Genomic DNA, 16,670 nt, shown 5'->3' on the forward strand with positions numbered 1-16,670 from the left:
ACTAATATTCCATTCTATGTATATACCACATTTTATATATTTATTCATTCCTTGATGGACACTTGGTTTGCTTCCATATTTTTTGCAATTCTGAATAATGCCACTATGAACATAGGTTGTGCAAATACCAGTTTGAGTCCCTGCCTTTGGGTCTTTTGTGGTTTTGGCACTGTGTCCCCATTAGTTATTTCTGATGGTATAGCTGTCAAGAGCCCAGACTTTAGAGTTAAGAATATGTAGGCTTCAATCCTGGCTCCCATCAATGTCTAGCTGTGTAGTCTTGAGCAAGATACTGAAACTGTCAGTGCCTCAGTTTTCTCACCTCAGAATGAGGCTAAATCCACAGATGGTAGTTTGGGGGACTGATGTAAGCTGGATAAACCATTGATTGATATTATTAAGTGTTCAAATGTTTGCCTCATTTCTCTTTTCTTATGAATTTTTCTTTTTTCTTCTTTTTCTATTAATTATACCAGAAAACCCTCAAGGTATGGTTTTATGTGATTGCCTTACTTTCTTCTTTCCCTTACAAATGATTTTTTCTTATTTCCACATGCTTTTGGAATTTAATTTTTTTGGTTTGTTTTTTGGTTTGTTTTATGAGAAGGGAAGTTAAAATTTCTACTTCATGACACATTTCTTTGTAGAAATCTGAAAAATATCCTTGGCTTCATTATATTGTTTTTTCATAATTCTAATTAAAATACTCTGGCTACTTAAAAACAATTGCCCCATATATCAATACTTTTTCTTTGCCTGTTTCTTCACTGGTGGTTTTCCCTAGAATTCTGTTGTTGACCTCCCTTCTCACCCCATTTTGCATAGTTTCAATGAATTATTACATCCCACTACCATGGCTTCAGCTACATTTATAGATTAATGATTATTAATAACTCATATCCATTCTAGTCCCTACTTGATATTCCAATGAACATATCTAAGAATCTGTTGGATATTTTTATATGGTTACACAAACCTTGAACTTTATATGTCCTCTGTCTCTTTATCTCCTTCCTACTTCTTTCTGCCTCCAACACAGTTTGCCATAAACCTTCTGCCACTGATTCACATTGCCATCTCTTCTACTTCATAATTCCCCATTATAAGATCTCCTCTCACATGCAGCAAATGATGAACATATAAATTGAATGAAGCAATGATTAAACATGCACATAGAAAAAATATTCTACTATGACTTATTCTCTCTTAGAGTAAAACATAAAACCAAATATATATTAGGGACTTATTATGTAGCTTTGACTTATTATGTAGCCTTTTATGAACTCTGACTCCTGAATGCTTTCAGAAGATGTCACCCTTAAACTGATTGAGATATGGTGTTACAGGAAACAGTAACATTTAAGGATGTGGCTATTGATTTTACTGGAGGAATGGCAACAATGAAACCTGCTCAGAGGAATTTGTATAGTGATGTGATGCTGGAGAACTACAACCTATTAACAGTAGGTAAGGATAACTCAGTGAAAATCAAATTCTGTGTTTCTATATAAGAGTCTTTTAAATATCAATACTAAGTACAGTCTTGAGGGATTAAAAGATTTTTATTTCTTTTGTTCACATGATAGTATATGCTTCAAGCATCATTGCACTTTGCAGAAAATTTTATTGTGCATCCCTAGAAAACACGTTCCTCTTTCATCAGAATCCCTGAAATTCTCTGTACTCAACCTTCATTCTATAATGGTTCTCATCAATATCCAAGTCATATCTCTTTTAATAAACAGGCTATCAACTCAACAAGCCAGATGTCATTTTCAAGTTGGAGCAGGAAGAAGAGCCATGCGTTGTCAAAGAAGCAATAGTCAGATGACATTCAGGTGAGTAGGTGAGGTAGGTGGCAATAGTGCAGTCACGTGACAGTTTTTCTAAGATGACACTTGTTTTAGATTCCTTGATGCCAAAACCAATACTATGCAATGGGTTGTCTTTTTTTTTTTTTAAGATTTATTTTTTATTTCTCTCTCCTTCCTCCCCTCCCCCCCCCCAGTTGTCTGCTTTCTGTGCCCATTCGCTGTGTGTTCTTCTGTGTCCACTTGGATTCTTGTCAGCCACACAGGGAATCTGTGTCTCTTTTTGTTGTGTCATCTTGCTGCGTCAGCTCTCCGTGTGTGTGGCACCACTCTTGGGCTGGCTGTGCTTTTTTCACGCTGCGTAGCTCTCCTTACAGGGCACACTCCTCGCATGTGGGGCTCCCCTATGCAGGGGACACCCCTGCGTGGCACGGTACTCCTTGCGCACATCAGCACTGCACATGGGCCAGCCCCACACAGGTCAAGGAGGCCCAGGGTTTGAACCGCGGACCTCCCATGTGGTAGACGGATGCCCTAACCACTGGGCCAAGTCCACCACCTGTACTAAACTTTAACAGCACTAATTTTATCAATGTGGCTATCCAGGCCCAATTAGAATTATCATAGAAACAAAACAGAGAACATTAATGTCATTAAGTTTTTCTACTCTTCCAGCAGTTTAATTCTATCAGCGCCACTAGCCCACAGCCACACCATTTAGGTGGCAGGGATTTTGTAGAGTTCTGCCAGAATATTTTCCTTAGCTTAGTTAATTCTTTAGCAGAATGTTTTCTTACAAGCATGGTTTCACTGACAAGTGCCTTATTTAGCACTTCTGTTTGTTCAAGATGTTGTATCTGTAACTTCTTAAGCCTTCCTTTGCTCAAGCAGTTTAGTTTGATTTAAAGATTCTTCTATAGGTTCTACATCTGAATCAGTATCTCCTTCTTATCTAGTTCCTCAGAGAGATCTGTCACTAAGGCAGAGTTTGAAGCCTGCAAATTCCCTTCTAATTGTAATTCTTCTTTGCTCTAACTTGAAAATATCAATAGACCATTGTCTGCACCTGTTCTTGGGCTTCTTCTGATTTCTTAAATTCTCCTTCGATCTACTTGAACCAGTTGGAGATTTTTTTCCAACTTTTAACTCCTCCTTCAGTCCCCTTGCCTTTGCTTCAGCAGCTAACTGCTTGTTTTTACTGTCATGCAAGGTAAGGAGAAAGGGCCACACAATGGCTGCAGCCTCCACGCGTTGCTCTTTCTTCTTAATGAAAGTTCCCTCTACTCTCTTCTCTAACTGCACTAATCCAGTGGGAGTATATGGGGTGTTCCCCAACTTCCTCACAAGTCCCCAAGTATTTACTAGCTGGGCAAACTTGTGCCACATAGACTTGCACGGTCACCCTGGGATTCCCCCTGCAGACTCCCCCATGTACTGTAGGGCATCCCCTACAGTATCTGGAATGGCTGACATGCATTCATGTCATAACAAGCTGGAAGTGGGTATTTCTTGTTTCTCTGCCCACCATTGGTAGGGGCCAATGCTGAGGCCTGTTTGGAATATTTGGGACCTTCTTTTGACCAAGAAAGTGTCAACTGGGACCACAAGGTCAAGGTCATGGCAGGGTCTCTCAGCCATGTTGTCCATGAACCATCCTATAGCTCATCTTCCCCTGTGCTAACCTTCCTCAACTACCCCCTCAGTTCACACCCTTAATCTTAAGGGGTGCTGAGAGGGGATAGTCATTCTTCTGTAGCTACTTCCTGCTTGTTAGGGCAGTATTCCCTGCCTGACAGGGCCTAAACCTCTCTGGTTATTCTATTGAGGTCAAGGAAAGATGGGTCTGACATCGTGGGTGGAACTGGATGAAATCCCCGCATGACCAGTAAGGCATTGATTCTGTAATAAATTTACTTAGAATTTTGAAGGTACATGGTCCCACTAAAGTAATAAAAAGGATGGTAGTGAGCAGGCCCAAAAAGGGGGCCAGCCATGACATACTGGACCATGAAAGTGAGAAAGGCCAGGTGCCTTCAGAGGCTGAAGGTTGATGGGAAAGAGCATTCTTCCTTGAGTTCTTTTATGCTACTGCTTAATTATAGGGAGAGATTGTGGTAGACCTGCTGGGTTTGGGTATAAACTGCCAACCCCAGTTTCATCTTTGGGACATTTTTAATGACTGTTTCATTCTCTTTGCTTGTGATTGGTTTGCTGAGGTCTTCTCTTATAGGGTCCATGCTAATTGTTCATGTGTTTCTAGGAATTTCTCCATCTTGCCTACAATGTCTAGTTTTTTGGCATACCTCTGTTCATAGTATCCTCTTATGAGCTTTATTTCTTCAAGGTCAGTGGTAATGGCCCTCACTCATTTTCTATTTCATTTATTTGCTTCTTCCCTCTTTTATTCTTTGTCAGTCTAGATAAAGGTTTTTCTATTTTGTTGATCTTCTCAAAGAACCAACTTTTGGTTTTGTTGATTCTCTTTATTGTTTTGTGGTTCTCAATTTCATTTCTTTCTTCTCTGATCTTTGCTATTCCTTTCCTTCAGCTTGGTTTGGGATTAATTTGCTGTTTTTTTTTTTTTTTTCTAGTTCCTTCAGGTATACAGTTAGGTCTTCAATTTTAGCTCTTCTTTTTTTTAAAGATTTTGTTTATTTCTCCCCACCTTCTTGTTGTTTGCACTTGCTGTGTCTGTTCATCTTCCTTGTTTCTTTAAGAGGCACTGGGAACCAAACCTGGAACCTCTCGTGTAAGAGGGAGGCACTAATTGCTTGAGCCACCTCAATGCCCTGCTTTGCTGTGTCACTCTTGTTTTTCTTCTTGTGTCTCTTGTTGCATCATCTTATTATATCACCTTGCGGTGCCTGCCTGTCATGCCAGCATGCTGTCTTCTTTAGGAGGCACCAGGAACTGAACCAGGGACCTCCCATGTGGTAGGCAGGAGTCCAATTGCTTGAATCACATCTGCTTCCCTCTTTCTTCTTTTTAGTGTAAGAATTGAGGATTCTGAATTTCCCTTTGTGGTGTCCCATAGATTTTGTTGTTGCTGTTTTTAAAGATACTTAGATTACATAAAAAATATAGGGGATTCCCATATGCCCTGCTCCCATACCTCTCACATTTTCCCACATTAACAACATCCTTCATTAGTGAGGTACATTCATTGAAAGTGATGAACACATTTTGGAGAATTGCCACTAAGCATGGATTAAACTTTACATTGTAGTTTACACTCTCTCCCACCCAATTCTATAGTTTATGGCAAGATTTATATGGCCTATATCTGCCATTGCAGCATCATTCAGAACACTTCCCAAGTCCCAAACATGCCCCTGTCTTATACTTGTTTTTCTCTCTCCCTGCCCTTAGAACCTTGAGTGGCCACTGCCTCCATATCAATGATATCATTTCTTCCTTTGCTAGAATAACAATAAGTCTATAGTATAATACCAGTAAGTCTACTTTAGTCCATAGTTCATTCCCTAATCATGAGGATTCTTGGATGGTAATGTCCACTCCACCTTTAATTGAGAAGAGGCTGTGATCCCATAGCACTGATGAATGCACTCTTTTACTTGCAGTTGTAGACTTTCTTGGTTCCTTGGTCTGGTAGTTGTTCATCATCACCTCATTGTGAGACCAATGAATTGGAGAGTAGGTTTTGCAACTCCATTGAGATTCAGGGCCCAGATGCCACATAGACACCCCAAGATTTAAGTCTCTTGGATGTATACCTACCAATTCTAGTACTAATTATGGGTTCAAATAGAAGGAAAAAGAAAGAGCCATGTGTAGGGAAACCACAACTGAGTCTAACTCTGTCACACTAGGGAGCATCAATTCCAAAGTAGGACCCACTGGTAAGGCATCAAACTCACAAACTCTCTGTCATGACTATAACATCTGGATGTCTCCAGTGCCCTCAGGAGCCCCATTATTTGGGGTAGCATCTACTTTGGCAGTCAATGAGATCCTGGTGGAGCAGGCATAAGCATAACCTCTGGAATGAGCTTCTAACTCACTTTAAAGTCTCTTAGCCATATAAATCCATTTGTCTTTACCTTTTCCCCTCTTTGGTGAAGGTCTTTTTCCAGTTGGATTGCTAGTTGGTGCTTGATAGTAATCCCTTAGTGCCAGGGAGGTTCATCCTTGGGAGTCATGTCCCACGCCAGAGGGAAGGTAACGCATTTATATGTTGAATTTTGGCTTAGAGAGAGGCCATATTTGAGCAACAAGGAGGGTCTCAGGAAACAACTCTTAGGCACCCTGTAATACTTTGGTAAGTTTTAATTTCAAAAGTAAAGCTTCATAAGTACAGTCATCACTATCAAGGGCCTGTCAATGGTCCATCTTCCTCCAGTAGTCAATGCTCCTGTACTCAGAGGATTTTTGCTGTTCCATTAGAGAATGTTACAGAGCTCTCCAGGATGGGAATTCAATATTTCTTTGGTTATTGTGTGGATTTTGAATATTAAATAAACTTAGTTCATAGAGCAGTGACAGTATTTTAGAGGATGAACTCCAACTTTGAACAGAGTTCTGCTGTGGGTAACATGCTATCAAGCAGCATACAGAGAATTCTTTTCTGAAAAGAAGAGTCAAATGATATGGCAAAGTTCATTTTTGTCTTATTTTAAGAAATTTCCATAGTCACCCCAACATGCAACATCCACCAGCAAAAAGATTATAACTCACTGAAGACTCAGGTGATCTTTAGCATGTTTTAGCACTCAATTTTTACAATTAATGTACATGCATTGTTTTCTAAACATAGAGATATTTCACACTTAATAGCCTGCAATATAGTATAAACATATCTTTTGTATACAGTGGGAAACCAAACAAAACCCTTGTGACTTGCTTTATTGCAATATTTGCTTTATTGCTGTGGTCTGGAATGGAACCTGCAACATCTCTATCATATACCTGTATGTTTACCTAGTCTATTGAGATTTTCTATTTCTTCGTTAGTCAGTTTAAGCAGTTTGTGTTATTCTAGGAACTTGCCATTTACTTAGTTATCTAATGTTGACACACAGTTGTTCATAGTTGTTGAGCATTGAATCTTGTCTCTCTCAAAAGGCATGTTCAGGTCCCAATCCCTGGTCTGCAGTTGTGAATCCATTTGTAAGTGGGACCTTTGAAGATGTTGTTAGCCAAAGTGTGCCAAAACTGAGTAATGGTGTCCCTTAGTAGAATATGGCCAAAGTCCTTATCCACAAAGGAAAGTAGATATGAAGGGAAGCCACAGCATCAGTCAGAGGTAGGTTATTAATGGAACCCATTTACATGTAACAGAAAAGCCATGCACCAGGGATCACTGGCAGCCAGCCCAGAATGCCACAGTCTTTGGGGAAAAAGCATGACCTTGCTGATGCCTCAATTTTGAACTTCTCCTAGTCTTAATACCATGAGTCAATAAATTCCCAGAGTTTTAGCAACCCATTTTATGATATTGGTTTTAGAAGCTAAGAAAGGAGAACAATACTTTTCTCTTAAATTCCCTTTTATTCAGTAAGTTTGTGTGTAGTGCCCTCACCTCTATTTTGATATTGGTTATTTACATTGTCTTTATTTTCTTGTTTGCCACTTGGCTAAACGTTTGTCAATTTTATTGATATTTTCCAAGAACCAACTTTTGGTTTCATTGATTCCATTTTTTAAAAATTTTCTGTTCTCTAATCTTTATTATTTCCTTCCTTCTGCTCACTCTAGGTGTAGTGTGTTGTCCTTTATAGTGTCTCAAGGGGTGAAGTTAGGTTATTGATTTGTTTCTTTTTTAATGCAGGCATTTGGAGCTATGTATTTTCCTCTGTTCACTGCTTTTTCTGCATCCCATACATTTTCAAATTTTGTTTCATTTTCTTTCATGTGTACGTTTTCTAATTTCTCTTGAGATTTCTTCTTTACTTATTAGTTTTGTAAGAGTATGTGGAATTTCTACTTCTTCTATTACTTATTTATAGCTTCACTACACTATGATTGGAGAAAATACTTTGATTTCAGTCATTTAAAATTTATTTTATTATGTAATGTGTGGTCTATCCTGGGGAGTGATCCATGTATACTTGAGAAGAATGTGTATATTCTCTTTACTGGGTGAAGTATTTAATATATATGTTTGTTAGGTCTGGGTGGTTTATTATGTTTATTTTGTTGTTTCTAGCCTCCATTTCTTTATTGATCTTCTGTCTAAATGCTATGTCCATTATTTGGTGTATTGGTAATTGGCACATTGTATCTCTATTACTTTAGAACTATTACTCATTCCATATTTGCTTCATCTATTTTGGGTGCTCTGTTTTTTGTTCCCTATATGCATAAAATTGTTACATATTCATGATGAATTGCCCCTTTTATCAATATGGAATGTCATTCTTAGTTTGTTGTAATAGGTTCACTTTGTTTTACTATTTGCTATTATATTTTTCTCTGAGCATTCACTTTCATCTTGTCTTTGGATCTTAGATGAGTGTCTTGTAAAGAGCATATAATTGGATTGTGCCTTTTTATTCAATCTGCCATTTTCTGTGTTTTATTTGCAGATATTTAGCCATTTATATTTAAAGTAACTACTAATAAGGCAAGGTTTACTTAAGCTCTTTTGCCATTTTTTATTAACATTTTTTTGGTCATTTCTTCCATTATTTCCTTTTGTGGGTATAGTTCTTTTGTAATGAGCCATTTTGATCCTCTTCTCATTTTCTTTCCTGTGTGTTTTTAAAAACTTTTCTTTGAAGTTCTCATAAGTTTACAATTTAACATACTAAGTCTAAAATATTCTAGTTTGAATTCACATCAACTTAACTTCAGTAGCATACAAAATCTCTGTACCCCTCTTTATTCTCTCTCACTGTTTGAATTTGTTGAACAAAAACCAAAATATTTTATTTTTTAATTTTGAATAAATGCCTTCCTGTGGATGTGAGACCCTTTGGTTCCTTTAGATTCTGTTAAGAGACTGTTATTAGATCATTTGATTAGATCACTTTTGGTTGGAGTACATCAGTAAGGCATGACTCAGTTGGGTTTCTGCCCTATTATGGAGAGTTACTTAAATAGAGACACAGAGGAAGAGACACAGAAAAGAAGGCTGCCATTTTGATCCTGCCATGTGAGAGAAAGGAGAAAGGAAAGAGAGAGAGGTGTCCTGGTTTGCCTACAGCTGCAGAAAGGCAGTGAAGCCCTGAGAGGCTGAGAGAGGTCCCAAATTCTGCAATTAGCAGATCACAAAGGCACAGAAAGAGCAGCTCAAGGCTGAGGTGATGAGCCCTGCTGTATGCCTGATCACCAGAACATCAGGATCACCAGTAGCTGACTGTTGAGAAAGCATCTCTGATGGTACCTTGATTTGGACATTTCATGACTTCAGAACTGCAGGCTTTTACTCCAAATAAATTTATAAAAGTCAACACATTCCTGGTACTTTGCATTGACAGCCCTTTAGCAAACTCAGACACTTCCCTTTATGTTTTTTTCACAAATTACTTTTTTATACTTTGAATGTCCAATAACATGGATTCTTTTATTGCTTTTTAAAAAATTTATTCACACACCATACAGTCCCTTCAAAGTGTATAATCAATGGCTTTCAGTATAGTCACAGAGAAAAACCCCATAACCTTTATATACCCCTATTATTGGCACTTTGTATTATGTGGTACTTTTGTTACAATTAATGGAAGAATATTAAAATAATACTGTGGACTATTGTCCCTAGATTGCATTATGTGCATTGTCCTTTAATACACCCCTATTACTAAGACCTTGTGATAGAGATATACATTTGTTTTAATTCCTGGAAGATCCTTCTTATGTTCTATGTTTCTTGAGGAATCATCAAACTGTCTTCCACAGCAGCTGTATCCCACCAGCAGTGAATAAGTGTTCCTATTTTTCTACATCCTCTTCAACACTTGTAGTTTTCTGTTTGTTTAATAGTAGCCATTCTAGTAGGTATGAAATGATATCTTATTGTGCTTTTCATTGACCCACTGGTCCTCTATTCTCTATCTTTTCCCTCTTTTTTTCCTCCTTAGTGTAGGTAATTTCAAGTTTTCAATCCTAAATTTTGATTATCATTTATTCTGCCTGCTCAAATCTGCCATGAACCCATTATTGACTTTTAAATTTTGATTATTGTAATTTGTAGTCCTGATGATTTCTACTTGGTTTCTTTTTGTAGTTTCTATCTCTTTATTAAAATTCTCATTTGGTTGACATATCATTTCAAGATTTCTTTTAGTCCTTTGTTCATATTTTCCTTTTGCTTCTTGAATATTTCTAGGACAGTTGACTTAATGTCTTTGACTAATTTCAGTGTCCAGGTTTCTCATTGCTAGTTTCTGTTAAGGAATACCAAATTCCTTGTGGTATTTTTTTTTTCAAAACCTGGGTATTTGAATATTTTAATGTCTTAACTCTGCAAATCATAATTCCCCTTTCCCTGGGATTTGCTGTATGTTTGCATGTTTGTTGTTTTGATAGCTGAAGGTTGTAGTGGTTGTAGTAGAATGAATCATGTCACCCAAAAGAACATATTCAAGTCCTAATCCCTGGTCCGCTGGATATGAACTCTCTTGTAAATGGAATCTTTGGTATTCCTGTTAAGATGCAGTCAAGGTGAAACAGTTTAAATCTTGTATGACTGGAGTCTGTGTAAGCTAAGGAAATACATGAAAATATAAACCACTGGAAGAAACAGAAACAGAAGGATCTCATTTGGCAGAAGCAGAGACTGATTGCCAGCGACCCACCTCCAGATTGCTAAGGAATTCTTGGAAGGCAAGCCTGCTCATACCTTGATAATTGACTTGTAGCCACCAAACTGTTAGGCAATAAATTCCTGTTTTTTTAGGCCAAACAGTTTGTGGTAGTCTGTTATAGCAGCACTGACAACCTAAGACAGTAGTGTATTTCTTCAGTGATAATTCTAAACTATTTTTGCAAAGGCCGTATTTCTTTCCATTGGGTCGCTGAAATCTCTATTCCTTTTGTTTTCATTCAGCTAGTGTTATGATAGAGATTTCCTTGAATGTCAGAAGTTACCAAAACAAAACCAAACAAACATTTCACTCATTATTTGCAGACTTGTTGTATGCTTGGGCTTTCCATTAGGGTTTAGTCAGTCTTACTCTGAGTCTTTCTGGTGTCTTTCTGAATTCCCCTGTATACTCATGTGCGCCCATGTTCACCTTTCTCAGAGAAACCCTTTATAGCTTTTATTGCTGGCACCAGTATTTTCACAGCCATGTCTGCCACTTCTCTGCCTGGTATAGGCAAGACAGTGAAAACATCAGAAGGTTAGAAACAGGCATACACATACCCTAATTTATGATTAAGCATGCTCTGCTCCCTCCAGAACCAGTGAGTAAGTGACCTGGACTGGAAGCATTGTTTGCCATCTTCTGGACTACTTCAGGGAGCCATGAAGGTGGTATAAAATCTAGTAAAAGCACAAAGGGGCTCTTCTGCAGTTTCTTTTCTTTAACCTGTATTTTATTTATTTCTCCCCCCCTCTTCTTTTTCTTCTTTTGTGATCACTGTCTGTTCTGTGTCTGTCCATTGTGTGCTGTCTATGTCTGCTTGTCTTCTTCTTTAGGAGGCACAAGAACCAATCCCAGGACCTCCCATGTGGGAGGGAACCACTCAGTCACTTGAGTTACATCCATTCCCTGCTTGGTGTGTCTCTCATTGTATTTCCCATCGCATCATCTCATTGTGTCATCTTGTTACACTAGCTCGCTGTGCCAGCCTGTCATATCAGTTCGCTGTCTTGCTCATCTTCTTTAGGAGGCACTGGGAACTGAACCTAGGACCACCCATGTGGTAGGTACATGCCCAACTACTCCAGTCACATCTGCTTCCCTGCAGTTTCTTGCTCAGCTCTCATTTCATTTTTTACTGTGAGCAGTTTAGAGATTTTTCTCAAATGTTTGAAAATCCTTGACTTTCCATTTCTCATTAAGTACTATGCCTGAAGAACTGATTGTTCTTTGTTTTGTTTCTTAGCAAAACCCATATCAACTAGTGGATGTTTGCTATGGTGTTTCTGGGCCAACACCAGGCATTTGGGGGGAGGGGAAGGGTGGCAAATATCAGTATGCCTGTGACTTTTCTCTGAATCTATTAAATTTCTCCTGAAGAGTTCTCTCATATTTTACATAGAGTCTCATTTCTTTTTTCTGAGGGAAGACAAGAAGTATTGGAGGATATGAAAGGTTTACCATTCAATCTGTAAGTTTTCATTTAATCTTTCTATTTTTCTTCCTGTCATAGAGGCTTTAGGTAAAGCCTCTTTTATTCATTTTCTCCATGAAATGTCTCTTCCATCTCTTAGTGTGGAGGAACAGTAATTATGTGTTCTATCATGTGATAGTTGTCCATATACAATTTTCAGCAATAGCCTTGAGCTTTACCTTTTGAGGTTCTTTGTTGCACCCTTTTCTGAGGCTTTCTTACTTTAGTGGCACAAAGCAACATTTTGACATTTTTCCTTAAAAGTACTTTGATTTTCACTTCTCAGCTTTGCTGTACATGGACTATCCTCCTTCAGTTTTCCAGTTTCCAAAAATATGACATAACTCATGTACTTACATGTCTTCAACAGTTATCTTTGTCCTTGTGGTTTTATGTCTTTTAAAAATCTCATTTCTTATCTTAGTGAAATTTTAGGAGAGAGTAGAAGCAGATGTATGTTATTTGAGCTGTTACATTTAGCTACATGATTTGTTTTTTGACGATCACTTGACTCTCTTTGCAATCATCCCAGATGGAGTCTTCTTGTATATAATTTTAGTCATTTCTTGCTATGCTCACTTTCCTGATTGCTGCACTGTGCAGTGCCACATTAAAAGCATTCAAAGAGTCTTTGGATAAATAAATATTAGTTTTTCTACTCTTGAATCTCGTAAGGACTTACTTCTGAAAATCAGGCACTCTCTATAAATTTGTCCTTGATATTCCTTTCATTTTGGGATACATGTCCTGAAACCAAAGAATTGACTTGTGGTAACTTATTTATGAAATTTAATAAATATTGTCATGTTGAAATTTTTTATAGTGTTTTTTATTCTTTTTTTTTAAGAAAAGACTTGGATGTTGGTGAACTGGTGGAGAGAGAACAGCAAGGATTTGTGAAAAGAGTTGCAGCCACATTTGAGAAAACCTTGACTGAGGAAAAAGGCAGTGAATGTAATAGTGAAAAAATATCTCCTATGAACTCAGACATTAATTTTACAAGGAAATGCCTCTCTAAATGCGACTCTTCTGGAAACCTTATGAAACATAACTTAAACTTATTTAATCAGGATAGGTGCCAGGGTAAGAAACATCATGAATATAACAAGTGTGGGAAATACTCCCTTAGGTCATCCTCTATTGTAGTAGCCCCCTTTCAGTGTACTCAGTGAGAAAAGTCTTCTTTAAGGAGTTGGACCTCATCAGACACTTGAGAATTCATACTGGAGATAACCTTTATGAATGTTATAAATATGGAAAAGCCTTTATCTGGAAGTCATGCCTTAATTCACATCAGAAAATTCATACAAGAAGGAAGCCTTATGAATGTAACAAATATGGAAAAACTTTCACTCTCAAGCAAAAACTCCTCAGACACCATAGATCTTACAAAGGTGAAAAGCCCTATACATGTCAGCAATGCAGTAGAGCCTTCTACCACAAATATAATCTCATTGGAAATGAAAATGTTCATACTGTAGAGACACCTTATGAGTGTCATAACTGTGAAAAAAACATTCAGATATAAGAAAACTCTCTTTGTACCTCTGAAAATTCATACTGGGGAGAAATCATATGAATGTAATGAATGTGGGAAAGCCTCTCAATGTTCAACCTTATTATGCACATAAGAAGGCACACAAGGAAGAAATCCTATAAATGTGATATATGTGGAAAAGAGTTCTTTCAGTGCTCACCATGGATTTTGCATATGAGAAGTCATACATGTGAAAAACCTTACCAATGTAATGATTGCAGAAAAGTTTTTGATCGGAAGTCAAACCTCAGCACACACCAAAGAATTCATGCTGGAGAAAAACCTCATGAATGTAATGAAATGTGGGAAGGTTTTTCTTCATAAACTATCTCTTACAGTACATGAAACAATTCATACAGGTGGAAAACCTTATGAATGTAATGATTGTGGAAAAGCTTTTACTCAGAGATCTATGCTTAGCATACACAAAAGGGTTCATACTGGAGAAAAACCTTATGCATGTAAGCAATGTGGGAAAGCCTTTAGTTGTAAACCGGCTTCACTGAGCATGGAAAAACTCACAGTACAGAGAGATCATATGAGTGTTCTAATTGTGAAAAAGCCTTCAGATATAAAAAAGATCTGCATCTGAATATTCATACTGGAGAAAAACCTTTTGAATGTAATGAATGTGGGAAAACCTTTTCTCAATTTTTATCCCTTTCTATACATATAAGATGTCACACAGGGGAAAAACCCTATGAGTGCAATGAATGTGGAAAAGCTTCCCATCAAAACTCATCACTTTTGATACATATGAGAAGTCATAGAGGTGAGAAGCCATTTAAATATAATGAATATGGGAAAGGTTTTTCTCAAAAAGCATATCTTATTGTACATTTGAAAGATCATACAGATGAGAAACCATAAATGTAATAGTATATGTGAAAAGGCCTCTCAAATTTTGATCCCTTGCTCTACCTGTAAGGACATATATGGGTAAGGAACCTGTATAGTGAATGTAGGAAACTGTACTCGAGATTCTTTTCTCTTTAGACACCAACAAATTCATCATGGTATAAACACATTGAATGCCTTGATTATCAGAAAACCAGTAGAAATTCACATCTCATAGCTCATCAAAAAATTCTTTCTACACCAAAACACTACAGAGGTGGAAAAGCCTTAAGAAAGTACTCAGAATTTATGAAGCCAAAGATATTCATAATGAGGAAAAATGCCATTGGTACAATGGAAAAGCTGTACCAAGTAAAACCTATAACAAACATGGTACTTAATAATGAAACTCAGAAGATGAATATTAATTTCAGGAACAAGTGGGACATGTCTCCTATCACTACTATTTGTTCACAGTAGTATTTAGGTGGTCTAGTCAATGAAAAAATATGAAGAAAATAAGTACATGAAATAGATTGGAAAAAAAATACAAGGTTAAAATCATATACAGTATAGACCAGCTGAAACATTTAATTAACCTCAAAATAACTAAAACCTGCATTTATGACATTGGATTTTGGGACTCTACATATGCCAGCCATTTACAACTTAAAATTCTAATAATGCAGTTTATCATGTGACTTTAAAATCAAGTGTTTTAGTAAATCAAGGAGTATGATATTCCTTTGGTAAATGTGTATGTATAGTTCTGCATTAAAATACTGAACTTAAAATGAAGTGTCTAAAATCAAATATAACTCCTTAATTTTGTTAGAAATTGTGATTAATCTACTTCTACATTAAAAGAGAGGGATATACTGCAAAGAACTAATAAGTCATGTAATTTGCATATTTTTAATGTTTTTACACAGGTTTTTCTCTAGCAAATTTTTATTATGGCTTTAACCACAGTAAATGAAAAGTAAGCAATAAAACAAGAGTTTTAATAAGGGGTCATACAACTTATGTAAAGAAATGAGGATGTGGGAAGTGGACATGGCTCAACTGATAGAGCACACACCTACCATGTAGGAGATACAGGGTTCAGTACCCAGGGCCTCCTGGCCCATGTGGTGAGATAGCCCATGCGCAGTGCTGTCACATGCAAGGAGTGCCGTGCCATGCAGGGGTGGCCCCCACACAAGGAGTGTGCCCCACAAGGGGAGTCACCCCATGAGAAAAACGCAGCCTGCCCAACAGTGGTGCTGCACACACAGAGAGCTGATGCAGTAAGAAGACACAACAAAGAGACACAGATTCCCGGTGCTGCCTGACAAGAATGCAAGTGGACACAGGAGAACACAGTGAATGGGCACAGAGAGCAGACAATGGGGGGAGTGCGGAGAGAGGAGAGAATAAAATAAATCTTTAAAAAAAGAAAAGTGGAATTTCTGGGCAAGATGGCACCTGGTGAACGCACTTCATAATCACTCCTGCAAAGGACCAGCTGAGTAGGGTTGGAATCTTGCCAGAGTGGGCTGTTACAGGGACCTGCAAGGCAGGAGGTGTTTGGACATCAATTTTGGAGAGACAGCAACAGAAGTAGTGCTTCCTAAAGGTAGAATTGTGGGTTTCCAGCACTGAGGTTGGAAGTTATGGGGAGGCGGGACCCTTCCTCTTCGGGCTGGCAGCCGCAGTATTCCCTGAACTGTCAGTAGTGCGGCAGCGTTCCCAAGCCCTGTGTTCCCCAGAAGCATGGTCCCCAGGTCCATAACCCCTAAGCCCCCATAGCCCATGTTCCACAGACCCACATACCCTGAGTCTGCAATATCCTGGACTTCCCTCTCCCAAATCCAGTGCTCCCCGAGGTACAGGATTAACCTAGTCCTCTGGTTTTGGACTGACTCTGTGAGTTGGAGGGTTTTGGTGGGAAGTGCAGAGGGACCAAACGAATGTGGGTTCAGTTTTCTGGTCCCCCCTCCCTTTTTTTTGAGCATGGAGGAGCATACCAGTTGGCTTGCAGAGAGCCTGGGAAGAAAGGAGAGGCAAATCTGCTGAGAAAGCCCCATTTATCTAAATGCCCTGGGAGAGGAAACTTGGTCTGAGAGAAGGTGGAGTCAGAAAATCAACTAGCCCTCCTATAACACACCTAAGGGAGAGAGACTGTAGGACGTGTTTTGAAAGCTTCCAATTCCATTTTTGGGGTTCCTGGTGAGGTGTGGGTGCTATCTCTTTGGAAATTAAGA

The 16,670-nt window shown here is 38.2% G+C and overlaps 1 long non-coding RNA gene across 1 annotated transcript; it reads left to right on the plus strand.

Annotated features, from left to right (window-relative positions):
• Positions 1-1,346: 1,346 nt before the first annotated feature.
• Positions 1,347-15,316, plus strand: LOC111764214 (uncharacterized). The gene is made up of 3 exons (XR_002796882.3): positions 1,347-1,467; positions 1,746-1,838; positions 12,898-15,316. It is a non-coding gene; the product is annotated as an uncharacterized lncRNA (long non-coding RNA).
• Positions 15,317-16,670: the final 1,354 nt, after the last annotated feature.

Source organism: Dasypus novemcinctus, chromosome 18, assembly GCF_030445035.2.
Source record: "Dasypus novemcinctus isolate mDasNov1 chromosome 18, mDasNov1.1.hap2, whole genome shotgun sequence".
Lineage (NCBI taxonomy): Eukaryota > Metazoa > Chordata > Mammalia > Cingulata > Dasypodidae > Dasypus > Dasypus novemcinctus.